Source organism: Bubalus bubalis, chromosome 8 (assembly GCF_019923935.1).
Source record: "Bubalus bubalis isolate 160015118507 breed Murrah chromosome 8, NDDB_SH_1, whole genome shotgun sequence".
In the NCBI taxonomy this organism is placed as follows: domain Eukaryota; kingdom Metazoa; phylum Chordata; class Mammalia; order Artiodactyla; family Bovidae; genus Bubalus; species Bubalus bubalis.
Window position 1 is genome coordinate 27,552,107 of NC_059164.1, and position 27,244 is coordinate 27,579,350.

The window sequence follows — 27,244 nt, forward strand, 5'->3', positions numbered from 1 at the left end:
CAGCTTGTTCAGTACTGTCAGCTTTCTAACCAGGGTATTAATGTTCTCCGCTTAACACCTCTGGTGATTGAAAAGGGCCCAGGGTCAGAATGTTCTGTATCTCCAGACTGGGGCCAGAGGTAAAACTACATCCGCATTTGGATGGCCTCATGGTGCAAACTATGTAATTCAGTTCAACAAGCCCAAAGTCTCCATCCTTTAGTATCATCCTTATCTTCTACCTAAAGAATATCAGAAATGTTACTGCATCACAGTTTCACCTCTTCTGGTCTCCCTCATTTCCAACCACCTTTCCCATTGCCAGAGCTACGAACTACCAAGTTCAGACCTGCTTACCTCACTTTTGCATTTATTGTTTTACTTTCTTTTTGTGGGACTATTTTGCTTGTATTTCACCTATATCTCCTCTGTTTTTTCAGAGAGCCTTTTCAGTTTCTCCTCCATTGCTCTTTGTATCCACAGGCTGCTAGCAGGAGTGGACGAGTGGTGGGAGCTCTGTTAGAATGCTTTTTTATTTATTCTGTTTATGGATAATTTGCTTGGAGTCTTGTCTATCTAATACTGAAGCCATAGATCTTGTGTGTGGGTAATTCTTATTCTTGTTGATTTTATTGTTTTGGAAGAGTGAGGAGGAGATTCGGAAATGGTCACCATTGTTCTCCAAACCTCCAATGATTATACTTTTAATTAAAATATCATATGGACTTGTCAGTAGTTAAGCAAGTACATGATATCATGGATGTACAGATGCAAGCACTCCATCTAGAATATAGGTGCTCATCAGATGAACGAATGTCAGTTTTCTTCTATCTTGCAGAGGACTTCTGGAGGACAATTTGAGGTAATATATAGGAGATGTTTTGTAAGCTGTATGGACTTCATAATTGGTATTTGTCATTATTACCCTTTGGGCTTCCCTGGTGGCTCAGATGGTAGAGTCTGCCTGGAATGCTGGAGACCTGGGTTCAATCCCTGAGTCGGGAAGATCCTCTGGAGAAGAAAATGGCAACCCACTCTGGTATTCTTGCCTGGAAAATTTCATGGACAGAGGCTCCTGACGGGCTGTGGTCCATGGGGTCACAAAAAGTCAGACACGACTGAGCAACTAATTTTATGTATTTACTTCTTCCATGTCTAGAATTCTGCTTCATGCTTCTGGCCAAGTTTAAGCCCTGATTCTGTTTTATAGAGTGAGATGCTGTTCCACTAGGATTTCCAAAACTGGTATTAAAAAAAAATAAAAGATAGAGTAGCACTTTTAGAAATCACAAATGACTAGGACATGCTACATCTTTTTATAAGCATGAGATGAGTCCTTGGCACTTAGAATTTTGATCTCTCAGCTTCACCTTTGAACAGCTATTCATGTTGGAGAATATGTGTTTTTGTAAGCTTTTCTGAATTATTTTTCAGAACAATATTGTGTATAACATTAGCAAAGGAACAACAACAACAAAAAAAACACAATGGTTTCTTTTGTCATTTTAAGTGGGGATTTATACTAACTGGTGACAAATCTACAAATTTTCTGAAAACTTAAAAAAAAATCCTAGGTTAAAAGAGAAAGTAAACAGGTTTCTTTTACAACAGGACTTCTCTGGGTCCTTGATTAGCTCTTGGGTGTTGTAAATTCCCACAAAGGAATTATAGTATGAGGGATTGCATTCATTTATTCATTCAAGAAATATGTTTAGTGTCTTCAGTGTGGGAGACAGTGTTTCATTTATTCAGACTTAAGCAGAGAAAATGGAGAAGGCAATGGCACCCCACTCCAGTACTCTTGCCTGGAAAATCCCATGGACGGAGGAGCCTGGTGGGCTGCGGTCCATGGGGTCGCTCAGAGTCCGACATGACTGAGTGACTTCACTTTCACTTTTCACTTTCATGCATTGGAGAAGGAAATGGCAACCCGCTCCAGTGTTTTTGCCTGGAGAGTCCCAGGGACAGGGGAGCCTGGTGGGCTGCCGTCCATGGGGTCGCACAGAGTCGGACACGACTGATGCGACTTAGCAGCAGCAGCAGCAGAGAATGATAGGATGGGGTGTTTGGAATCTTGAAAAGTCCCAAAAAGAAACTGTTGCTTGAAAATAATGTGGAAATGAGAGTAGAGGCACTGGACCAAGAAGATGTTTCATCACCAGAGAGAGAAGCAGGTTCCAAACAGTGGCAGTTCAAGGAGAGTTGTTGATGGTCATTGTGTCAAAGTTCTCATTCTAACTTCTCATTGACAGGGAGCTGGCATGCATCTTGACTGTGTCAGAAAATGTGTTTTTGACATTTGAGACGTGAGAAGAGAGCCAGGAAGGAGACTTTGGGAACTTTTAAATGATTACACAACTTAAGCCAGATTCTTATTCTATAGAAATAGTCACATTGAGTTATAAATAAGAAAATCTGGCTCCACTATTTTATATTCTCTGAAGAGCTTAACATTTCATCTCATTTTATCCAGCAACGGTAATGTGCTTCACCTGCATTTAGTGTTATAAAGTAGATATTTAATGGGATTAAGTACCTGGGGGCTTTATGCTCTGATGCAGCGTTTAATAATTACTTACTATTATTTTGGAATTCTTTTACTCTCTTATCAGCAGTATTTATCTAGTTAAAAGACAAACTGTGCCTCTATCCTTTTATTTTTAGATTCAACACAGTGTTGTAGATTAAAAAAGCATTGAGTTAAAGTTCTGTTGAGGTCAGGTGCTATTTCACATTTAGTTTATAAGGACTTTAAAAAATAAAACTGCTTCAGAATTAGGTCAAGTGACTGTGCATTTTTTTTGTGCGGTAATCTCTGCTTCTCAGTAAAAGGTTGTGGGGTCAGTATAGGTGATCCTTCCTGTTCTCTCATCATGCTGTGTGTTCAGGATATAAACAAGCAGGCTGTGCTGGTTCAAGGAAATCATTTTTGTGAAAAGGGCTGCTGCCTGCTCCGCCCCATCCGTGCGGGCCTATCAAGATAGCAGCCCCAATTTTGGTTGGTTACAACAAATTGGGGAACTCTTCTCCCTAACAAGACACAGGGGCGACACATGAAAGTCGACTTTGTAAATTGAACAAAAAGACTCATTTAAGATGAAATGAATTCAAACAAAACAGCCAAACAATCTGGTGTTACCTCCTCACTCACTGGAATATTTGGAGCACATGGTCCCACACCCGCCTCCAGTCACCAGCCTGGCTTGGGTCTTCACTTCCCATGTCTGTGCTGGCCCACACAATTTACAGACCTGTATCCTACTGATCACTTCCTTGAACCCGAGCCCATATCCTCATTTCAGAGAGCTTTGTTTATGTCTGCAGTTGCTCAGATGCCATCTGTGAAGCATCGAGCTGTTGTGCGGTATTTCTACTGGCTCCAGTTATTTCTCTTCCTATTTTCTATGGCACAGATATGTGTAATTTGGGGGAAGCAGGTTTTTTTTTTTTTTAAGTGTGAATTATTTTGCTCACACTTAGCAAAAACTTAAGCTTGCTACAAAAGGTCTTCTGCACTAGGGGAAAATGGAATTTTATTGACCTCCCTCCAATTAGGCAGATAAAAGTTAGGTTCTTATACTTGTATATTACCTGGATGACAATTTTCTTTCTGATGCTCCTTGCAAGTTTTTGTCTCCTGGAATGTTTCCTACCTCTCCTTACCAAATCAACCAGGCTTCAGCAGGAGAGATTAAAATTGTTTCACTTTCTTTCTAGGTGATGGTTTTGCTAGGAGGTTGAAACTTTGTGTATCTGCCAGGAAGCTGTATATTACAAACTGCTCAGAGTTTCCTAAAGATTATTGTTGTGAAGAGGAACTAAAAAGCCTCTTGGTGAAAGTGAAAGTGGAGAGTGAAAAAGTTGGCTTAAAGCTCAACATTCAGAAAACGAAGATCATGGCATCCAGTCCCATCACTTCATGGGAAATAGATGGGGAAACAGTGGAAACAGTGTAAGACTTTATTTTTCTGGGCTCCAAAATCACTGCAGATGGTGACTGCAGCCATGAAATTAAAAGATGCTTACTCCTTGGAAGGAAAGTTATGACCAACCTAGATAGCATATTCAAAAGCAGAGACATTACTTTGCCAACAAAGGTCCGTCTAGTCAAGGCTATGGTTTCTCCTGTGATCATGTATAGATGTGAGAGTTGGACTGTGAAGAAGGCTGAGCTCCAAAGAATTGATGCTTTTGAACTGTGGTGTTGGAGAAGACTCTTGAGAGTCCCTTGGACTGCAAGGAGATCCAACCAGTCCATTCTGAAGGAGATCAGCCCTGGGATTTCTTTGGAAGGAATGATGCTGAAGCTGAAACTCCAGTACTTTGGCCACCTCATGCGAAGAGTTGACTCATTGGAAAAGAGTCTGATGCTGGGAGGGACTGGGGGTAGGAGGAGAAGTGGATAACAGAGGATGAGATGGCTGGATGGCATCACTGCCTCGATGGACGTGAGTCTGAGTGAACTCTGGGAGTTGGTGATGGACAGGGAGGCCTGGCGTGCTGCGATTCATGAGGTCACAAAGAGTTTGACACAACTGAGTGACTGAACTGAACTGAACTGAACTGAAAGGGTAACAGGAGAAGGTGATGGCACCCCACTCCAGTACTCATGCCTGGAAAATCCCATGGATGGAGGAGCCTGGTGGGCTGCAGTCCATGGGATCACTAACATTTGGGCCTGACTGAGCGACTTCACTTTCACCCATCACTTTCATGTATTGGAGAAGGAACTGGCAACCCACTCCAGTTTGGGGGAGCCTGGTGGGCTGCTGTCTATGGGGTCGCACAGAGTCGGACACAACTGAAGCTTCTTAGCAGCAGCAACAGCAGCAAAGGGTAACAGTGGTATAAGTATTGGTTACGTTTTTGTACCCTGGAGATAGTTTTGGGAATATATGGGGACAGTAAGTTAATATATAAAGTATTTGGGTTGGCCAAAAAGTTCATTCAGGTTTTTCTATAAGTTGTTATGAAAACCCTAATGAACTTTATGGCCAACCCAATGCGTAAAACAGTGTATGATACCCAGGAAGTGCCTTGTGATTATCAGGTGTTATCACTGTTATTGGTCTTTTTACTCTGTTCCAGGCTACAATGTAACTCCTGGGGTAGTAGCCAGAAAAAAACTTATTTTACCCTACAATAAGTTTGTCCTACAAGACCTCAGGAAGCAATTAGTGTTTCCTTTGCCAAAACTTCAACTTGCCAGTTGTACTACATAATGATAAAAATTTTCTACCTATTTTTTTTTCTTTTGTGTAATGATTAGAAGTTATTAGTCATTTTTCTTTGGAGAATGTTTTCTCTTTGAGGCTTTTTAGGTGTGGAAAGTATCTCTCAAAGTAACAAAATGGTAGTGGAAAGAATCTGTGTCTGCTTTATTCATTATAAAAGAAGGTCATATTTCAAGTAGGTACAGCAGATAAAGGAACAATGGCACAGACAGGCTGATACGAAGGTTTTATTTGAGTCAGTTGGCAGCCTAAAGGGTTTGTTAGCGACAGAGCTAATACAGGTCCGAATTCAGAATCTGACAATCTAAGATCTAAACTAGTAGCTAGATCTGCTACTAAACCTGAGCTTTGTGCCAGGCACTTAACCTTTATTCCTTCTCCCTAAAGAAGAATATTACTAAGCTACACCAAGAAGGGACAGAGGAAAGTTGATAGATAAGGATTTTGAGTGTCAGGATACTCGGAAAATGTTTTCTTTATTCCTGACCCCACCCTCCATAGTATTTGAAAGAATGTTATTTTTCCCCTTGTTTTACAAAGTTCTGGATTGTGTTCTAGTGGACCCCATCAATTATCATGCCCTTAAAAAAAAGTCAAAATGAATATTATGAGGTGACAAGGTAATAAAAGCAGGTAAAGACTTATAGTTAAGAATTTTTTTAAAAAAACTTCATTTTGCTTTTGGTTAGAGTTTATCATGCCCATTAAGGTTATACATAGAGTCATAAATAACTGATATTTATGTGTCATTTTATTATTTTGCAAATTCTGGTACATGCTATCTCACTTAAACATCACAAAAACTTCATGTGAAATTTCTTGAGGAATTTGAAGTTGTATGATTAAGTGTCTCGCTGAAGGTTACAAAGCTGTCAAGAGGTAGATCAGAATAGTCCAGTTCCCAATCTAGTGCCCTTTCTAAAATCCATCAAAACTTCATCAAAAGACAAGATCCCTGAAATTTCCGTCTGATGAGCCTTGTAATCAACATATATTATACTAAGACAAAAGCTACATAGTTAGATGAATAGTAAAATCATGGTTTGATTTCCAAACAATCTTCCCAAACCACCTCTACCTCCAGTTCCCTAAACTTTCTTTTTATCTTTAGTAGGCAAACACCCTTCTTAATTTACTTGAACATTTTTTTGCTCATGCAATTGAATTTGTGGATTTTATTTTTAACTCCATCTCGAATTGATACTTTTTTACATGGCGTTCTCATATATAACTACAAATTCTCAAACACGTTTTGGCAAAGGAGTGGAGGAGTGATTTGAATTATAATGCAGCTGGCAAAACTGAAAGCATCATTGGTAATTAAGTCTAATTTGACATGTTTATCATTTCAGGCAAGCAGTGCTATGGGATCCAGTTCCCTTAGCTCTTAATGTTTTTCTGTGCTTCACCTCTTCATTCTGTTTGTTGGTATTGATTATTAAACTCTTAGCTCTTTAAATTGGGGGAAATTCTATTTAGCTATCTCACTACTTTCAAACATTTGCCTATAAATTAACACATATGTTGTTTCTAATCATTCTGCTAAGAGAAATAATGGAAATGGCTGCCATGAAGTCATGTTTGCTCTGTGTTTGACCCTTATTCTATTTTCTTTATCTGTCTTTAGTCTTTTAAATTATAAAAGTGCCATGATAACATTAACTGACTTTTAAGAAAACACATAAATTTCAGTCCTGCCACCCTTCATTCCATGGGTTTTCTTTTCTAGTTTGACTTTGTCTTCGTACACTTATGAGTGGACAGAGAGGTCTGGCTTGGCCTTTATTAGAATACCAGTTACACTGCATCATAATTGGTTATTTGCTTATTAGTCTCTCCTTCTAGATTGCAAGCTCTTGCAGGAAGAAGGCTTTATTTTGTTGGATTTTTACCCCTAGCTCATAGAATGATGTCATTTAAATTAATTATTAAATGTGAATAAATGAATGACTGTCAGATCAAGTGAATGGTGATAGTATTCTTCCATTCCCTGGCTGTTATCCTTTGGCATGATAGTCTGTATCCATCTACAAAACTGAAGCAATGATATTATTTTCAAAGACTACCAAGAGTTCATTAGACCAGCTGTTGAAAGTTTTGTATTGCAAAGTACTCTTCAAAAGATGATTGTTTGTTATTATAACTTTGTATCTGTGTTTTACTTCTCATGAGGATACCATAAATACTTTCTGCTTTAGTTCAGGTCTGTGTTATTGCAATAGCAGCATAACAAGCCTCTATGCACCTCAATTCCTGCTCTTTATCCCACACTGCATCTAGCCTAACCCATTGAAGACCTCAGGCAGGATTGTCAGTTCTTCACTTCACACCCGTCAATTGAGGCTTGTCTATCTTGCCCATATCCCCACCCTCCCAGGCAGATGCCTGATATTAGTAAGTGTGCTTATAAGTCTTTGGTAGTTGTTTATCCAGAATCTGGAGACCTCCAAAGAAGGGCATAAAAAACTTTCATCACATGCTTCTTGTGTATGTCTCCAAACTCACTCTAGCAAGACTTGGACACATATCCAGGAGTACAGTAATAAAGAACAATGAGGAATTTCCCAAATGGCCAGAGCCTTTTCACACCTCAGTACCTTTGCGTATGCTTTCCTTGTCTTCCTAAAAGGCAGTTTCCCTCCCCCACTAGGGTATTTGGCAAATGCTTATCCCGTACAACACAGCTTAACATTAGACTCCTCTTCAAAGCATTTCCCTTTCACCTGGCAGAGCTTTCCTGTTATTTGAGCTCTCACAACACATTGCTTGTAAGCATATCTATACACTATGTAGGTAATCTGTTATAATTGTTTGCATATGTTTTTTCCAAACTAGATGATCGGCTCTTTGTGTGGAGCCTGGAATGTAATGTCTACGTTTCTTGCACCTAATGGGGTCCTTGGTACTCTGTAAGCACTCAATAAATGTTTCTGGAATGAATTATTCTACAACCTTTGTAGCTATAATTTCATCGACAACAGTATTTTCCACCATATTCCTCTACTTGAAATTGCTTTACTATTCTCTTATTGTGGAAATTTTGGAGATTACTGATCATTATTCATGTGGACTCTTCTTTCAATTGAATTTTTCACTTCTGGTCAATTCCCAGGCGTTATGAATATTTAAAAATAGTTTCCCGTACATAATGTTTCACAATTGTTAGGTTAAATCAGAAAGAAAAAATACTTTTATAAACCTATTTGCAGGCAGGTACTTTGTATACATACATACATTGTTGTTGATGTTGTTCAGTCAGTCAGTCAGTCATGTCCGACTCTTTGTGACCCTAGGGACCACAGCACACCTGGTGGTGTGCTGGTGAAGCCCTGGTGAAGGCTTCTCTGTCCTTCACCATCTCCTAAGAATGCTCAAACTTATGTCCATTGAGTCAGTGATGCCATCCAACCATCTCATCCTCTGTCATCCCCTTCTCCTTCTGCCTTCAATATTTCCTAGCATCGGGGTCTTTTCCCAAGAGTTGGCTCTTTGCATCAGGTGGCCAAAGTATTGGAGCTTCAGCTACAGCATCAGTCCTTCCAATGAGTATTCAGGGTTGATTTCCTTTAGGAAAAAGAAAATCGAAGGAAACTGACTGGTTTGATCTCCTTGCAGTCCAAGGGACTCTCAAGAGTCTTCTCCAACAACACAGTTTCAAAACATCGATCTTTGGTACTCAGCCTTCCTTCTGGTCCAACTCTCACATCCATACATGACTACTGGAAAAACCATAGCTTTGACTATATGGAATTTTGTTGACAAAGTGATGTCTCTGCTTTTTAATACACTGTCTGGGTTTGTCACAGCTTTTCTTCCAAGGAGCAAGCATCTTTTAATTTCATGGCTGCAGTCACTATCTGCAGTGATTTTGGAGCCCAAGAAAATAAAGTCTGTCACTGTTTCCATTGTTTCCCCATCTATTTGCCATGACGTGATGGGACCTGATGCCATGATCTTTGTTTTTGAATACTGAGTGTTAAGCCAGCTTTTTTACTCTCTTCTTTCAACTTCATCAAGAGACTCTAGTTCCTCTTCACTTTCTGCTGTAAGGGTGGTTTCTACTGCATATCTGTGGTTACTGATATTTCTCCCAGCAATCTTGATTCCAGCTGTGCTTCGTCCAGCCCAGCATTTCACATGATGTACTCTGCATATATTTAAATAAGCACGGTGACAATATACAGCCTTGACATTCTCCTTTCCCAATTTTGAACCAGTCCATTGTTCCACGTCCAATTCTAACTTGTTGCTTCTTGCCCTGTGTACAAATTTTTCAGGAGGCAGGTCAGGTGGTCTGGTATCCCCATCACCTCTTGAAGAATTTTCTAGCTTGTTGTGATCCACGCAAAGGCTTTAGCGTAGTCAATGAAGCAGAAGTAGATGCTTTTCTGGAATTCCCTTGCTTTCTCTATGCTCCAACAGATGTTGGCAATTTAATCTCTAGTTCCTCTGCCTTTTCTAAATCCAGCTTGTACATTTGGAAGTTCTTGGTTCATGTACTGCTGAAGCCTAGCTTGGAGGCTTTTGAGTGTCACCTTGGTAGCATGTGAAATGAATGCAATGGTGTGGTAGTTTGGACATTCTTTGGCATTGCCCTTCTTTGGGATTGGAATGAAAACTGACCTTTTCCAGGCCTGTGGCCACTGCTGAGTTTTCCACATTTGCTGGCATATTGAGTGCAGCACTTTAGCAGCAGCATCTTTTAGAATTTGAAATAGCTCAGCTGGAATTCCATCATCTCCACTAGCTTTTTTCATAGTGATACTTCCTAAGGCCCACTTCACTTCACACTCCAGGATGTCTGGCTCTAGGTGAGTGATCATACCATCATGGTTATCTGGGACATTAAGATCTTTTTTGTATAGCTCTTCATGTATTCTTGCCACCTCTTCTGAATATCTTCCTCTTTTGTTAGGCCCATGCTGTTTCTCTCCTTTATTGTGCCCATTTTTGCATACATTCCCTGGTGGCTCAGATGGTAAAGTGTCTGTCTACAATGTGGGAGACCCGGGTTCGATTCCTGGGTCAGAAAGATCCCCTGGAGAAGGAAATGGCAACCCACTCCAGTACTAGTGCCTGGAAAATCCCATGGACAGAGGAGCCTGGTAGGCTGCAGTCCATGGGGTCGCAAAGAGTTGGACACGACTGAGCGACTCCACTTTCTTTTTGCATCAAACGTTCCCTTGGTATCTATAGTCTTTTCCATTCTATTGTTTTTCTCTCTTTCTTTGCATTGATCACTTAGGAAGACTTTCTTATCTCTCCTTGCTATTCTCTGGAACCCTGCGTTCAGATGGGTATATCTTTCCTTTTCTCTCTTGCCTTTCACGTCTCTTCTCTTCTCAGCTATTTGTAAGGCCTTCTCAGACAACCATTTTGTCTTTTTGCATTTCTTTTTCTTGGGGATGATTTTGATCACTGCCTCCTGTACAATATTACAATCCTTTGTTCATAGTTCTTCAGGCACTCTATCAGATCTAATCCCTTGAATCTGTCACTTCCAGTGTATAGTCATAAGGGATTTGATTTAGGTCATACCTCAATGGCCTAGTGGTTTTTTTCCCTACTTTCTTCAATTTAAATCTGAATTTTGCAATAAGAAGTTCATGATCTGAGCCACAGTCATCTCCCAGTCTTGTTTTTTACTGACTGTATGTAGCATCTCCATCTTTGGCTGCAAAGAATATAATCAATCTGATTTCAGTATTGACTATCTGGTGATGTCCATGTTTACAGTCATTTCTTGTGTTGTGGTATGTACATACATACATAGTCAAATACTTAAAATTCTTAGGTATCCATGTAAAATTTATGTGCATTTGTAACTTTATATAATGAGTATGTAAAGCAAAATAGCAAAATGAGTAGTATGACTGAGCAATTCACATAAGGGAAACTATGAATGTCTTTCAAGTGTGTGAAGAAATGCTCCAACTTACTGGTAATGCAAGAGATGCTAATTATTGCATCAATATCATCATTCACTTTACTCCAATCAGAATGGCAAAGATTAAGCAAAAGATTACTACCAAGTATTGCAAAAGTGTGGGAGCACATAATTTTTTGTGCATTGCTAGTCTAAGTGTAGACCCAAACAGACATTCCAGAAAGAAGTCTCACAGCACTTAGAAATATTAAATCTATTATATTTCTTACAGTATTATTTGTGGTTCCAGGGAGATGAAGGAAGCCTAGATGTCTAATACAAGCAAGCTATGTAAGAAATGTGAGTGATGCAACCTATTACATTCCAGCAATAGAAGCAAGGGGATTTAATGACATACAGCAACATAAATCATAAAAACGCATACTGAGTGAAAAAAGGTAAGAAATAGAATGTAACATACACTTTCTAATATGCCCTTTTCTTTCTCATGTGTAATGGCACTGAGGTAATATGGTTACAGTGTTGTCTTGTCTTATTCTGCTAGCACGGAGAAGGCAATGGCACCCCACTCCAGTACTCTTGCCTGGAAAATCCCATGGACGGAGGGGCCTGGTAGGCTGCAGTCCATGGGGTCACTACGAGTCGGACATGACTGAGAGACTTCACTTTCACTTTTCACTTTCATGCATTGGAGAAGGAAATGGCAACCCACTCCAGTGTTCTTGCCTGGAGAATCCCAGGGACGGGGGAGCCTGGTGGGCTGCATTCTCTGGGGTCGCACAGAGTCGGATACTGCTGAAGCGACTTAGCAGCAGCAGCAGCATTCTGCTAGCAAAGTGGAAGCTTCTCTAGTAGCTACATAATTATGTAACATGTTCTAAAGCTATAATCATTTCTTAAATATTGACGTATTAAAGTAAATTTTTTAAAAGAAATAAGATAGACCCCCCTTACATATATCAGTGTGAAAAAGCTACTCTTAATAGTTATAGCAATCCAACAAATATGACTTTCTTTTTAAAGAAAAGTATTATTTTCTCTCTGAGAAGATATGGAGGTCAAAGGTAAGGAAAAATAGTTACATTTTAAATTCTTGATTTATTTAAGAAACCAGAAGACCAATTATCTTATTTTTCATGGTATTTTTACATGGACTATTTTGATACCATTTTCATTAAATATCATTTAGAGAAGGTTATTAAACTTACTTTATAATTATAATTATGGTAAGCTGGGTGACAAAATTAGAGTATAGAGAGGGGCAATTTCAAAGAAGAGAAGCTGACATTTAATTTTGTGGACAAAGCTAGAAGTTTATATAATATTCACTGTTTTTGCCCTTTATGTTTCTCCAGTTGGAAGTTATTGGTGAAGATGGCCAAGGGTACAAATGTCTAGTTATAAATAAATAAGCCCTGGGGATGTGCTGTACAGCCTGGCGACTATAGTTACTAAAATACTGTATTGTGTACTTGAGAGTTGCTAAGAGAGTATATCTTAAAAGTTCCCTCACCAGAAATGAATGCAGTTATGTGTGGAGACCTACTGTGGCATTGATTTTGCAACATAAACAAACGTTGTTCTATGTACTTCACCTTACTGCACTCGACAGATACTATATATATTTTGTATATTGAAAGTTGTGGTGCCCTGTGTCAAACATGTCTGTTGGCATCATTTTCCAGCAACATTTGTGTTGAGTCTTTGTGTTACATATTAGAAATTATCACCATATTTCAAATTTTTTCATTAGTATCATATTTGCTATGGTGATCTGTGATGTCACTGTTGTGTTGAGAATTGTTTTGGGGCACTATGAACCATACCCATGTAAGATTTAATCAACGGATGCTGAGTGTGTCCTATCTGCTTCACCAGCCAGCTCTTCCCCCATCTCTTTGCCTGCCTTGGGCCTTTCTACTGCCTCAGAAGCATCAGTATTGAAATTACACCAGTTAATAGACCTACAGTGGCCTTTAAACATTCACGTGGAGGGAAGAGCAGCATGTGTCTTGCTTTAAAATCAGAAGCTAGGAATGATTAAGCTTAGTGACAAAGGCCTATCAAAAGCCAAGACAAGCTGAAAGTTAGGCCTCTTGCACCTATTAGCTAGGTTATGAATGCAATGGGAAAGTTCTTGGAGGAAACTAGAAGCGCTACTCCAGTGAACACACAAATGTTAAGAAAGTGAAACAGCCTTATTGCTGATATAGAGAAAGTTTTAGTGCTCTGGATAGAAAATGAAACCAGCCACGACATTCCCTTAAGCCAAAGCCTAATCCAGAGCAAGGCCCTAATGCTTTTCAACTATATTAAGGCTAAGGAAGCTGCAGAAGAAAAGTTGGAAGCTGCAGAAGAAAAGTTTGGTTCTTGAGATTTAAGGAAAGAAGCCATCTTTATAACATAAAAATTTCAAGGGAATTAGCAAGTGCAAATGTAGAAGCTGCAGCAAGTTATCTAGAAGATCTCGCTCAAATAACTGGTAAAGGTGGCTGCACTAAACAAAAGAATTTCAATGGAGATGAAACAGCCTTGCATGGGAACAAAATGCTGTGGCTTGCATGGCTAGAGAGAGGTCAGTGCCTGGCTTCAAGGCTTCAAAGGACAGTCTGACTCTCCTGTTAGATGTTACTGCAGCTGGTGACTTTAAGTTGAAGCCAGTGCTCATTTACCATTCTGAAAATCCCAGGGCCCATAAGAATCATGCTAAATCTACTCTGTCTGTGTTCTATAAAAGGAAAGCTAAAACTTGGACTTTAGTACATCTGTTTACAAAATGGCTTACTAAATATGTTAAGCCCGCCTACAGCTTACAGAAAAAAATCCTTTCAAAATATTACTATTCACTGACAATGTTCCTGGTTGTCCAAGAGTTCTGACAAAGTTGTACAATAGATTAATGTTGTTTTCATGTCTCCCACCACAGTATCCATCCTGCAGCCCATGGGTCAAGGAGTACGTTTTGGCTCTCAAGTCTTAATATTTAAGAAACACATTTTGTAAGACTATTGTTGCCATAGTGAACAAATGAATTGCAAGTAAATCCTGGAAAGGATTTGCATTCTAGATGCCATTGAGGATATTCATGATTCATGGAAAGAGTTGAATATAAACATTAATAGGAATTTGGAGGAAGTTCATTCTAACCCTCATGGATGACTTTAAGAGGTTTAAGACTTCAGTGGAAAAAGTAACTGTAGATGTAGTGGAAATAGCCTAAGCACTGGAATTAGAAATGGAGCCTGAAGATGTGACTGAATTGTTGCAGTCTCATGATTCAGAACTTTAACAGATGAGCTGCTTCTTGTGGCTGAGCAAAGACTATGATTTCTTGAGATGGAATCTACTCCTGATGAAGTTGTTATGAAAAGTTTTGAAATGACAGCAAAGGACTTAGAATATTGCTTAAACTTAGTTGATAAAGCAGTGGCAGGGTTTGAGAAGATTAACTCCACTTTTGAAGGAAGTTCTGTGGGTAAAATGCTATCAAACAGAGTTGCGTGCTACAGAGAAATCATTCGTGAAGAAAGAGTCTCTCAGTGTGGCAAATTTCATTGTTTTAAAAAATAACCACAGCCACCCTGGTCTTCAGCAGCCGCCATTCTGATGAGTCAGATACCATCAATAAGACCCTCCACCAGCAAAAAAGTGTGTGACACTCTGAAGGCTCAGATGATGGTTAGCATTTTTTTTTTTTAACCAATGAAGTATTTTTAATTAAACTATTTGTGGGGATACAATGCTACTACACATGTAACAGGCTACAAACATAACTTTTATATGCACTGGGAAACAAAAAAATTCTTGTGATTCACTTTACTGTGATTTTTGCTTTAGTATAGCTCAGGCTGTAAAGAATCTGCCTGCAATGTAGGAGACCCGAGTTCAATCCCTGGGTGGGGGAAGATCTGGAGAAGGGAATCTCTACCTACTCCAGTATTCTTGCCTGGAGAATTCCATAGGCAGAGGAACCTGGCAGGCTACCATCCATAGGGTCTCAGAGAGTGGGACATGACTAAGAAACTAACACTTTCACACTTTTGCCTTAGTGTAGTGGTAGGGAATCGAACCTTCAGTGTCTCTGAGATATGCCTTTATATAAAAAATACCTAATAATTATGTTGTAAACTTGAATCTAATAAAATGTTATACATCAGTTATTTTTCAATAAAGAAGAAATTATCATAGTATCTTCAGCTAGTCTGTTTTACTGACTTCTAGATGTATGCAGGAGAAGGCAATGGCACCCCACTCCAGTACTCTTGCCTGGAAAATCCCATGGACGGAGGAGCCTGGGAGGCTGCAGTCCATGGGGTCGCTAAGAGTCAGACACGACTGAGCGACTTCACTTTCACTTTCACTTTCATGCGTTGGAGAAGGAAATGGCAACCCACTCCAGTGTTCTTGCCTGGAGAATCCCAGGGACGGGGGAGCCTGGTGGGCTGCCGTCTATGAGGTCACACAGAGTCGGACATGACTGAAGCGACTTAGAAGCAGATGTATGCAAGGTTGTTAAGTTATGTGGAGTCTCCCTTCTAAATCTCTTTCTAATCAGTCCCTATTTCACTATAATGTCTCTGTTTAACTTCTTCTTTAGTTCTCTGGAACATTTTTCTTGTTTTACAGTCTCTCCTCACTGCAATCTCTCTTCCAAGTTATTCTTCTTCCATTGCCATTGACTTTCTTAGAGCTAATTCTCCTGTTGCCCACAGAGAAAGTCTAGACTCAGGGATATCATCCAAAGCTGTTTGCAAAGTGGTCTCATGCCCACTTTCTGCTTTCATCTTCCAGCACATGGTTCCCTGTGCCTAAAATTGTGCCTTCATCTCATGAACACAATGTGTTCAGCACTCAACAGAAAATGATTCTACCTCTGTGAAGCTGCTCCAGGAAAAGTAGGGCCCATCCTGTGTATTTCTTTTATGCTTTGTAAATGCATCTATATAGCACTTATCTCAGTAGATTATACATGATGGTGTAGGAGTCCACCCCCCTCCCATAAAGAGCTCTACATAATCTGGCAGGTCTAGTTCAAGTGCTTAATATGTGTTTCTTCAGAAAATTATTAAGATAGATATCTTCCTTGTAAAATAAAAGAAAAAATACTGAATGATAGAAACCGTTTCTTTGTGAGAACTTGGAGGGGTATCTCTCTGTCTGTCATCATTTTATCTTTATGTCAGTTCTTTATTCTGAAAAAAGAAGTCGGAATAGATGATGGAGGAAGATATTTCAAATCTTTTTTCCTGCTACCTTTCCCCAAATATATATACATAGCAATAAACCCTGTAGAGGGTCTATGTCTAAAGCCTAAAGTGAAAGTGTTAGTTGCTCAGATGTGTCCAACTCTGCAACTCCATGAATTGTAGCCCTCCAGGCTCCTCTGTTTCATGGAAATTTCCAGGCAAGAATACTTGAGTGGGTAGCCATTCCCTTCTCCAGGGGATCTTCCTTACTCAGGGATGAAACCCAGGTTTTGCAGGCAGATTCTTTACCATCTGAGCCACCAGGGAAGCCCAGTCTAAAGCCTAAGTGATTTAAATATAGTCTAAAGCCTCAGTCACTGTATTTACAATGAAGAATGCTGTTATTTATGCCACAAATCTTTACCCTTAAAATTTATTGTATTACAGCAAAATTGGGTTGAGGACTTCTAAAGTTACATAACAATGTGCTGTGCTATGCTAAGTCGCTTCAGTTGTATCCTACTGTCTGTGACCCTATGGACTGTAGCCAGGCTTCTCTGTCCATGGGATTCTCCAGGCAAGAATACGGGAGTAGGTTGCCATGCTCTCCTCTAGGGATCTTGTCCACCCAGGGCTTGAACCCACATCTCTTGTATCTCCTGCATTGGCAGCATGTTTTTTACCACTAGCGCAATGGTTAGGTGGGAAGCCCCCACCTAACCATAGATATACAGAATAGGAGTCAGATGTTTGAAAGTTCCACTGAGTTCTTTTTTTAAATACTGTGCTTGTGTTACTTTATAATGAACTTAGATTAAAGATACAACTGTAGGCATGAAGGAATGTCCTTACTGTTACTATGATTTTGAAGTATAAACAACATAATTGGGGATCAAACCATAAACTTGTTACATTTTGGTCCGTTTCTAGCTCCCTTTTGTGTATAAATAAGACACTTTTTATGTAATTTGCAAAGTTCTCTATAACCTTATTGGGGGAGATTCTTTTTTCTGTCATTTGTTTAGACAAAAAGACGAAACTGGTAAATTTAGGATTTCTTTGTGGAGAGTCTCTGTAAATGAAACTAATGAATCCTGATTCAATAAACTTGAATGAATATGTATTTTGTCATAGTTGAATGATCTAAGCACTCTGAAGTCAGATGTGCTTTCAAAATATTCCCATAAATGTAAATTCTTAATTATGACCATTTTGAGGGTATTTAGCTGTCTCCTGGTGGTTGTTGCTACTTTGGCCCCTTTTATATGTTTGGGACAGAGAAGGAAACACAATGCCTGCATTCCTGTGGTTGCTATAGTAATGGAAAAAAACTGCAGCTGTGATTGTAGACTTGAAGAAAAAGGCTGAGGTAATTTCAGCCCTGGAGACTTAGTAAATATTAATTGTGAAGAAGAAAGCTCTTGCTCTCATTCTTTGATAGTTTTAAATTTTTTATATAAGAGCCAGAAGTCATTATACTGAGATAAATTGTGACTCATTGTTAGAGTCTCTAATTGAATTCTTAAGGCAGGTTGAAATGTTAGCTAAAATTCAAAGCAGTAGACTTTTGCATGTGATTTAATGAATTCTGTGGCTATAGCTGGAATTCTATGATGCAGAAGAAAAACTTGTGGCTTGATTAAAACAAAAAAAAAGTTGTAAATTTCTTCACAGAGCAAATAACACAGTTTTCCTCAGATGTTTCTTGATTTCTTTTTTTTTTTTTCTGAATGAGTATTCAGTTTTAAAGTGTTCTTTGAACAGTTGCATGGTTTGTGCAGAGCAATCTTGGTGCAAAATTCTTCCTATCTTGCATAGAGCCCAGCCGCTATGATAGCCAGGGTAACAAAGCCTGCAATCTTAGCTGATGCTCAGTAAGTACTAACTCCTGTCTTTATTGTGGCTATTATTATCATTGTTTTTGGAGTGGGAAGATTTTATATTTTACTACCTTTGTTCCAAGGGTAGTGATCTGAAGAGTTTGGGGTGGGGATCAAGGTTCAGAAGTTGAAGGTGAAAGTCAGTTATCAAAAAGACAGTAAAAATGCCATTTGAGCAGACAGGCTTAGGCAAGAATGGTGAGCAGCCCTGGTGCTTGGTAGGTTTTCATCAGCACATGTGTACTGTGTTTACCATGTATTGATTCACTGTGTTAGGAACATGGATCACAGAGATACAGAATAATTTTCCTTCCTGCCCAAGGTAGGGTCCCATAAAGAATGTAATAATATAATATAATATATTCATATGTATTAATAATAACATATTACCATGTATGTTAATCTATAAATAAAATATCTCTTAATAATAATGATAGTATATATTCATACATATTAATAATAACATATTACTATGTATGTTAATCTATAAATAAAATATTTATCTCTAAATAAAATATTATACAGCAATAAGTACTATATAATAAAATATTATTTTAGCATAATTTGAGAAGCACCAAGACAGAGGCATGTATAAGGTGCTACACAAGCACAGAAGAGGGTTAAATTGAAATCTAAACTTTACAGAAATAGTCTGGAAGCTTGGTGATTGAGAATGGGCTCTGGAGCTAGCCTTCGCACAATTAAATATCAATCTTGCCATTTCCTCCTTGTGCAGTGTTGGCTCTGTTATCTAATGTCTCTGTGTCTCTGTTTCCTTTTCTGTAAAACGTGAGTAATGAGTACCTATTTTACAGGATGTTATAAGGAATGTTTCCTGTAAGTGGAGATGAAATGAATTTATGTCTGTCTATGTCTCTCTACACACACACACACACACGATAATAGTATCTGGGCTATAGCAAGTGCTATATGTGTTTGAGGAGGTATTATGATAAGAGTTGGGCCAGTAATACGTCTTCTGTCAAACAGTTCATTTAATATCACAGTCTGGGTCTTCTGTTTCTTTGGCTTCAATGGGCAATGGTCTGAATCATAGAAGAATCTAGGGCTCCCATAATGAGCATCCCTTTTGAAAACAGTGTGTGAATACATTTTAATCTCACTGGTGTTGCTTTGGAGAATCACAGAACAGTGTTAAAAATAATCCTGCTCTCACAGTGTTGGAGCAGATTATGTAGAACTTCAAAAAAGGAGTTTGATTAAATATCACACTTATAATTAAGAATGGTTACTGTTGAGACTTTCAGTTTTAAATATAAACTCATATTTATGTCCAGAGTGTCTTTAAAAATACTGTATGTCCTTTCCAGTTGGCAGACACAGGAATATCTTTTGTTATAACTTGGTACCTCTCTGAGGACCTCCTAAGGTACAAATGTGTCTTTAAGTACATTTATTATATAGGTATAAACCTTTATTTGACATTACACAGAATATACTCTCCAAATCTGAGAAACTATATCCTTTTTTTAGTATAATTCAGGAAAGATAGACATGTGTGTATATGTGTCATTACACTATTATTATCGCTGCTTTTTTTTTTTTTAAATCCTTTATTAGTAGGACCATTGTATTGGAGGTTTATATGTAGCTCTATAGATGGCGGGGTGGGCACCATTCTCACACTCATGCAAGACTATTAATTTGATGTACACTGTTCAAAAGCACCCTTAGGATTTCAGATTAAAAAATAAAGAGGTTATGTATAGGAGACTGAAGAATATTTAGCCATGATTCCAAGGCCCAATAAAGCTTAGTAGGGTTATTGCCACTTAAGATTTAGTACTCTGTCTTCAAGTCTTATAAAGTGTTATAGTTTTAGTAGATTCTAGAGGCATTTATGTCACACTTAATTGATTCCATAAATTCAATTTACATGAATCTAACTTATGAGTTAGAATGCAAACTTACTTCCCTCTGCAAAGAACTTCAGTGGTTCCTAATTGCTTATTGGGTAAATTCCAAATCTGTCAGAATTCTTTGCTCTATGATCTGACGCCAGCCCACTTCTTAACCTCATTATTATTTTCTATCTAAATTCATGATCTTCAGCTGGAAGATAAGAAGATGCCACTTATGCCCTCAAGTGCTTGGGTTTTTTTCAACAAGGACATCAAAGTCATTAGAAGTGCATCTCCCATTTCTTTTGTGCTAAATCCTCCGATGTTAGGCATCAGCAGCAATTGGTAGTAGTTGGTGGACTTCATTAACCAAAGATTGACTTTTATTCACATCTCATGTACATGGTCTAGAAACATCTGTTTAGCCACCACGGTTCTTCATTACCCTGACCTTGTGTTTTTCAGCAGGAAGCTGTGCATCTTTTTGAGACTGATAATGGTTCTCAGAATTTTCAAGGACTCAGCATTTTTTAATTATTTCTTGAAAAATGGAGTGCCAGTTCATCCTGTTAGAAAGAATCTAAGTGTAGCCTCTGTGTAAAGAGTCTCAAATATGTAGAGCGGCTGCAACAGTATAGTATAGAAGTGTTTGTCTTTTCCTGGTCTGTGTTAAGCTATTGCTTTCTCTATGACTAATGCTTGAGACTGACTGAATTAAGTATCTCTTAGAATCTGTTTCTTTAACGTTTTTGTCTAAATAATTCTTCAGTGCTGTCTAGCAAGTCTCCAGTCTCCTTAATGGGATGGATGCATAGACGCAGTTTTCAAACTCATCCACTTTCCACTGCAGTGCAGACCAGCCTACATGATTAGGGTCCCATCTTCACGTAGTAAGATATGATTCTCTTGTCTGCTGTTTGCTGGGACTCACGCTTAACAAGTTCTAATTTACTGATTCATTAATCATTTATTCATTCATACAATCAGACGTTGATTGAATATTTCTATAACGCAGTCACAGTGCCGGAAGATGGCAATTGTTAAAGAAATTTTGACCACTTTAAATACTAATAAGTCATGTTGATGAAGTCCTTTGCAGCCCTAGGTATCAAGAATGGCTTCCCAGGCTAGATATTTGTGAAAGAATTCTTCATGGATGAGTGGGAATGTTTTTCAGTGAGAAGGGAAGGAAGGAATTACAGGGGAAGGGGACATCATTTCTAGCAGCATTTTAGTGACCTGGCATGGTAGGGACTTCAAAGTGTTGGTTATGTCTGGAGCTTATGGAGCAGAAATAGTGTGAAATCGGAGAGGAGAAGAAAGCAATGCTGGGCAGGACGTTGTATGTCATATGAAGAACTTTATGCTTTATTTGAAGGCTTTGGTTTTGAAGAATGTCAGCCAAGGGACTGATGATCAGTCCAGAATGAATGGACTTTTTGGATACAAGGAGGTAAGGCAGGGAGTGATTGCAGAGTCCCTGTGATGGTCGCCTTGAGTAAAGCAGTGGCCATCATTATAAGGAAGGAAGAGCTAGAAATAAGGGATATTTTATTGGCTGAGTCAGTAAGAATTAGTAACTGACTGGATTTTGGACAAGGAGAAAGATAATGTCTGACATTAGGATAAATGCCCAGATTATGGCTTTGGTATGTTAATGGTAAGGCATATCCTACAGGAATAGTTCTTTGTTCAAACATATTTCCTTTATATTTCTTAAAAATTTATTTTTAAAAATACTAAAATTATCTTAGTATGGCACTTGCAGAAACACAACACTTCTAAGTAAAGTCTGATCAGTTATTTAACCTCTCTGGGTGTCAGTTTTATCTTTTTAAAATGTTTTAAAACTTGTGGTAAAATAAACATCACATGAAATTGACTATCATAACCATTTTAAGTGTATAGTTTAGTAATGTTAAGTACCTTCATATTGTAGTGCAACCAGTCTCCAGAACTAAAACTTTGTGCCCTTTAAACAACCACTCTGCCTCCACTTTCTATTTGAACTTGACTTTTCTAGGCACTTCATATATAAGTGGAATGGTACAGCATTTACCTTTTGTGTCTTACTTCACTTCCCATAATATACACATTTACAACATGTCAGAATTTCTTTCTTTTTAAGCTGAATAATACTCTGTTGTATGTGTCTACCACATTTTGTTTATCTGTTTCATCTGCCAGTGGCCTCTGGTTGTTTATACCTTTTGGCTGTTGTGGATCCTGCTGCTAGAAACCTGGCTCTATTAATTTGCTTATCTTTAAAGTGTAGATATTGCACCTACCTCATCGGGTTCTTGTGAGAATCAAATTAGATGATTGGTATTTAACATGAATGATTTGCATGAAACAATCACCAAATGAATTTTAGTTACTTTTACTGCATCTGGATGAAAATAAAAAGAATAAAGATTAGGAGTCGAGAAGGAAAGGATGCCTTCTGTGGTTTTGGTGCCTGGACTGTGAGACTAACGAAGCTTGACTTGGGAAACAAAATTGAAGGGATGGAGTTAGGGCACCCTTCCACCCACTCCCCCCACTTCTGTTCTGACCTATTTCCAAGCTTACTGTACAGCGGTGTCATTATTCATAGTACATTTGATGTAAACCAAAGTTTGATTTTCAACTAAGGAGAGGATCACATTGCGAAGTATTTTTAATGTTAAGGGAAGGTCCTCTTGCACGAAATTTTAAGCTTTTTTATTTTATGATTCAAGCACATTCGTAGTTACAAGACCTGAAATAGACACATTTCAGTGAAAGAGGAGCTTAAATGGTAGTTGCTTTCTGGCAGATGGGGGAATTTAGTTCCTATCAAAATATGAGCTCTGTTTATTTTTATCAGAGTACCAACTCTGCAGATTGGATTAATGTGTAATTTTAAGCATGACAGGCATAAAACTTCATAGAAGAATTTTATTTCTAGCATTTCCAACTTATTGGGTTATTTTTAATTTTTACAACTGATGTTGGGTAATTGCATACATTTATTCTCTTTCCAAAAGTGACATATAAAGTAATTTGTTATTTCTTTGATAGACTCCTTGAAAGAAATTGTCTAACGATTACATGTACCTGAAATTTGCAGCTGACAGGAAGAGAAACTGAAACTGCTGCTAGCAGTTTGTGGAAAGATAAAGCCCTGGTGAAGAGCTTTTCTGTTTTCCCATTCCCAAGCCCGCATGATTTTAGATGTGTGTTTAAGGTCACTGATGGACCCTTTAACTTAGCTCAGCTCTGGGCTTAAGGCCAGTGCTTCCTTGCCTTTTCCATCAGTCTGTCTTTTGGAGTTGAGAGTAAAACTCTGAGTTCAACATCTATATAATCTCTTCTTCCAGCTTCTTATGTCCCTGTATAACTTTCCAGCTTTTCTCGTCAGATATCTGAGTGACACTTTTGGCACTTCTAGGTCCCTGCACTAGTGATGTGTAAAGGTGTGAGGGCCATCACACACCTCATCCATGCTCTCCAACTCTTTAGTTCAGAGAAGTAGAAGTCTGGGAGAGAGGCAGAGTGTAGCAGGAAAAGAATTGTCGCAGAAGGGTTTGAAAAACACAGTTGAACATGGTGACAGTATGTCTTTGCATGAGCTATAGTTTGTAATTTTACTTCAGTTTCTAACTTGAAGGAAAACTAGCAATGTAGCATAGGCACAGCAAACAGAACCATGACATATATTTCAGAGTGTACAGAGCTGGTTTTGTCCAGCGCCAGGCTTCATCACACTTTAGAGTATTCTATTTGAATGCTGCAGTGAATACACCCTGTGATGGGGACTGGATGGTGGAATGGAGAATTCTCTGTGTCCTGTACATGGTATTCCATTGGAGGAGTTGTTTTCAGAGCCTGCCTTCCTTCATCCTGCCATTAACTCCAAGTATTCCAAAGATAAATTTGATTGGACTTAATTGAGTCAAAACAACTGAAGTGTTTTCTAAGAAGATCACAGTCCCTAGATGATCTCAGAACTGTTCAAATATTTGTATGATCCTTGCTGCCTCCAAGACCTAATGGTATAGTTCTTTATTCCAGGATGCAGGATATACCTGGCAAAATGTAATCTATCCCTTTTATAGTGGGAACTGTATCAGGCCTGCTTGGCACAGGTTCTGAATGCAGTCACAGGCTCTAGGAGCAACTTAATGTCATAATTACATGGACGACCAAGAAATAGAATCTCCATTTTACCAAAAGGGAAGCCCCCCAAACTAGTATCAACATAGCAGATTAACTGAATGTAATTCAATTATGATTCTATTGATCAAGAAATCAAATTTACATTCTTTTTATTGCAATGTTTTTGTAGATATATAAAATGTTTTATATTTTTGAAATCACTGAATAAATATTATTAAAGTAACATTAAACAGCTGTCATCTGACTGGTTTCCCATTCTGGGAATCAGTCTGCTCGTTTTAGCAGACTTCTGGCCTCAATTCTGTGCATTAATCTTTAGTCACAACATTTAGTTCAGATTTTAATAAAGATTCCTTAAAAATGCACAAAATTTTAAGGAACTAGTGTGCCCAGATTTTTCAGAAAATACTTTGTATTTTGTTTTTGTTGTTCAGTCACTCAGTTGTGTCCGATTCTTTGCCGCCCCATGGAGTGCAGCACGCCAGGCATCCCTGTCCTTCACCATCTTCCAGAGCTTGCTCAAACTCATGTCCATTGAGTCGGTGATGCCATCCAATAATCTTGTCTTCTGTCTTTCCCTTCTCCTCCTGCTTTTATTATTTCCCAGCATCAGGATCTTTGTAAAAACTTGACTCTTTGCATCAGGTGGCCAAAGCCTTGGAGTTTCAGCTATAGCATCAGTCCTTACAATGAATATTCAGGTTTGGTTTCCTTTAGGAAAAAGAAAATCAAAGGAAACTGACTGGTTTGATCTCATTGCCGTCCAAGGGACTCTCAAGAGTCTTCTCTAACACCACAGTTCAAAAATATCAATTGTTCAGCACTCAGCCTTCCTTCTGGTCCAACTCTCACATCCATACATGACTACTGGAAAAACCGTAGCTTTGACTATATGGACCTTTGTCGGCAAAGTAATGTGTCTGCTTTTTAATATGCTGTCTAGGTTGGTCATAGCTTTTCTTCCAAGGAGCAAGCATCTTTTAATTTCATGGCTGCAGTCACCATCTGCAGTGATTTTGGAGCCCAAGAAAATAGTCTGTCACTGTTTCCATTGTTTCCCCATCTATTTGCCATGAAGTGATGGGACCTGATGCCATGATTTTAGTTTTCTGAATGTTGAGTTTTAAGCCAACTTTTTCACTCTCTCTTTCACCTTCATCATGGCAACCCACTCCAGTATTCTTGCCTGGAGAATCCCATGGATGGAGGAGCCTGGTGGGCTACAGTCCACGGGGTCACAAAGAGTCGAACGCGACTGAACGACTTCACTTTCACTTTCACCTTCATCAGGAGGCTTTTTAGTTCCTCTTCACTTTCCGCCATAAGAGTGGTGTCTTCTGCATATCTGAGGTTATTGATATTTCTCCTGGTAGTCTTGATTCTGCCTTGTGCTTCACCCAACCTGGCATTTCACATGATGTGCTCTGCATATAAATTAAATAAGTAGGGTAACAATATACACCCTTGACATACTCCTTCCCCAATTTGGAACCAGTCTGTTGTTCCATGTCCAGTTCTAACTGTTGCTTCTTGACCTGCATACAGGTTTCTCAGGAAGCAGGTTAGGTGCTCTGGTATTCCTATCTCTTGAAGAATTTCCCACAGTTTGTTGTGATCCACACAGTCAAAGGCTTTAGCGTAGTCAATGAAGCAGAATTAGATGTTTTTTTTCTGGAATTATCTTGCTTTTTGTATGATCCAGCATATTTTGGCAATTTGATCTCTGGTTCCTTTGCCTTTTCTAAATTCTGCTTGAACATCTGGAAGTTCTCAGTTCATGTACTGTTGAAGCCTAGCTTGGAGAATTTGGGGCATTATTTTGTTAGTGTGTGAAATGAGTGCAGTTGTGTGGCAGTTTGAACATTCTTTGGCATTGCCTTTCTTTGGGATTGGAATGAAAGTTGACCTTTTCTAGTCCTGTGGCTACTGCTGAGTTTTCCATATTGCTGACATATTGAGTGCAGCACTTTAACACCATCATCTCTTAGGATTTGTCAGATCATATGGAATCTTCTTATGGAATCATACAGATTGCCATATCATATGGAACCTTTGTTTCTCGATTTTTAAGGAACCTCCATGCTGTTCTCCACTGTAGCTGTACCAGATTCAGTTCAGTTCAGTTCAGTCACTCAGTCGTGTCCGACTCTTTGCAACCCCCATGAATCGCAGCACACCAGGCCTCCCTGTCCATCACCAACTCCCAGAGTTCACTCAGACTCACGTCCATCGAGTCAGTGATGCCATCCAGCCATCTCATCCTCTGTCATCCCCTTCTCCTCCTGCCCCTGATCCCTAACAGCATCAGAGTCTTTTCCAGTGAGTCAACTCTTTGCATGAGGTGGCCAAAGTATGACATTCCCATTATTGTGGGGGCAGTGGGTGGGTAGGAGGGTTCCCTTTACTTCACACCCTCTCCAACATTCATTTTTTAGACTTCTGGTGTTGGCCATTCTGATCAGTGTGAGATATACCTCATTTAGTTTTGATTTCCATTTCTTTAATAATTAGTGATGTTGAGCATCTTTTCATGGGCCTCTTGGTCATTTGTATGTCTTCTTTGGAGAAATATATATTTAGATTTTATGGACAGCTTTAAACAGTCACAGATGTTCCCATGTGGAAGTTCTTATAAGATATATGACTTGGAAGAGCCAGTTGGTGCAGTGGTAAAAGAATCTAACTGCAGAGTAGGAGGTACAGGAGACATGGGTTCAATCCCTGGGTTAGGAAGATCCCCTGGAGAAAGAAATGGGAACCCACTCCAGTATTCTTGCCTGGGAAGTCCCATGGACAGAGGAGCCTGGTGGGCTACAGTCCATGGGGTTGCAGAGAGTCGGACACGACTGAGCACAGAGTACATGTGTATACCTCAGGGCAGTTCCTTGTGTGGAAGAGCAAAGCAGAGTGCATACTCACTGTAGGCAGTCAAAAGAAAGAAAAATTAGTAAGCTAAACTATGCAAGGTCAGTTTCTTGTTCACATCTTGTCAATCACAAGTGTTCAGGGGGAAATCTCACCTTAGGGAAACATGAATAGTGAGCAATAAATACTTCTTTCTAACCAGTTCATAAAT

At 38.9% G+C, this 27,244-nt stretch overlaps 1 long non-coding RNA gene across 4 annotated transcripts in view; it reads left to right on the forward strand.

Annotated features, from left to right (window-relative positions):
- The window catches only part of LOC123334672, a 568,274-nt gene that overhangs the window by 22,030 nt on the left and 519,000 nt on the right, over nucleotides 1–27,244 (forward strand). For all 4 annotated transcript variants that reach the window (XR_006641308.1, XR_006641306.1, XR_006641309.1 and 1 more), the window contains one exon: nucleotides 11,390–11,537. This is a non-coding gene — a long non-coding RNA (uncharacterized LOC123334672). The remainder of the gene's footprint in view (nucleotides 1–11,389; nucleotides 11,538–27,244) is intronic.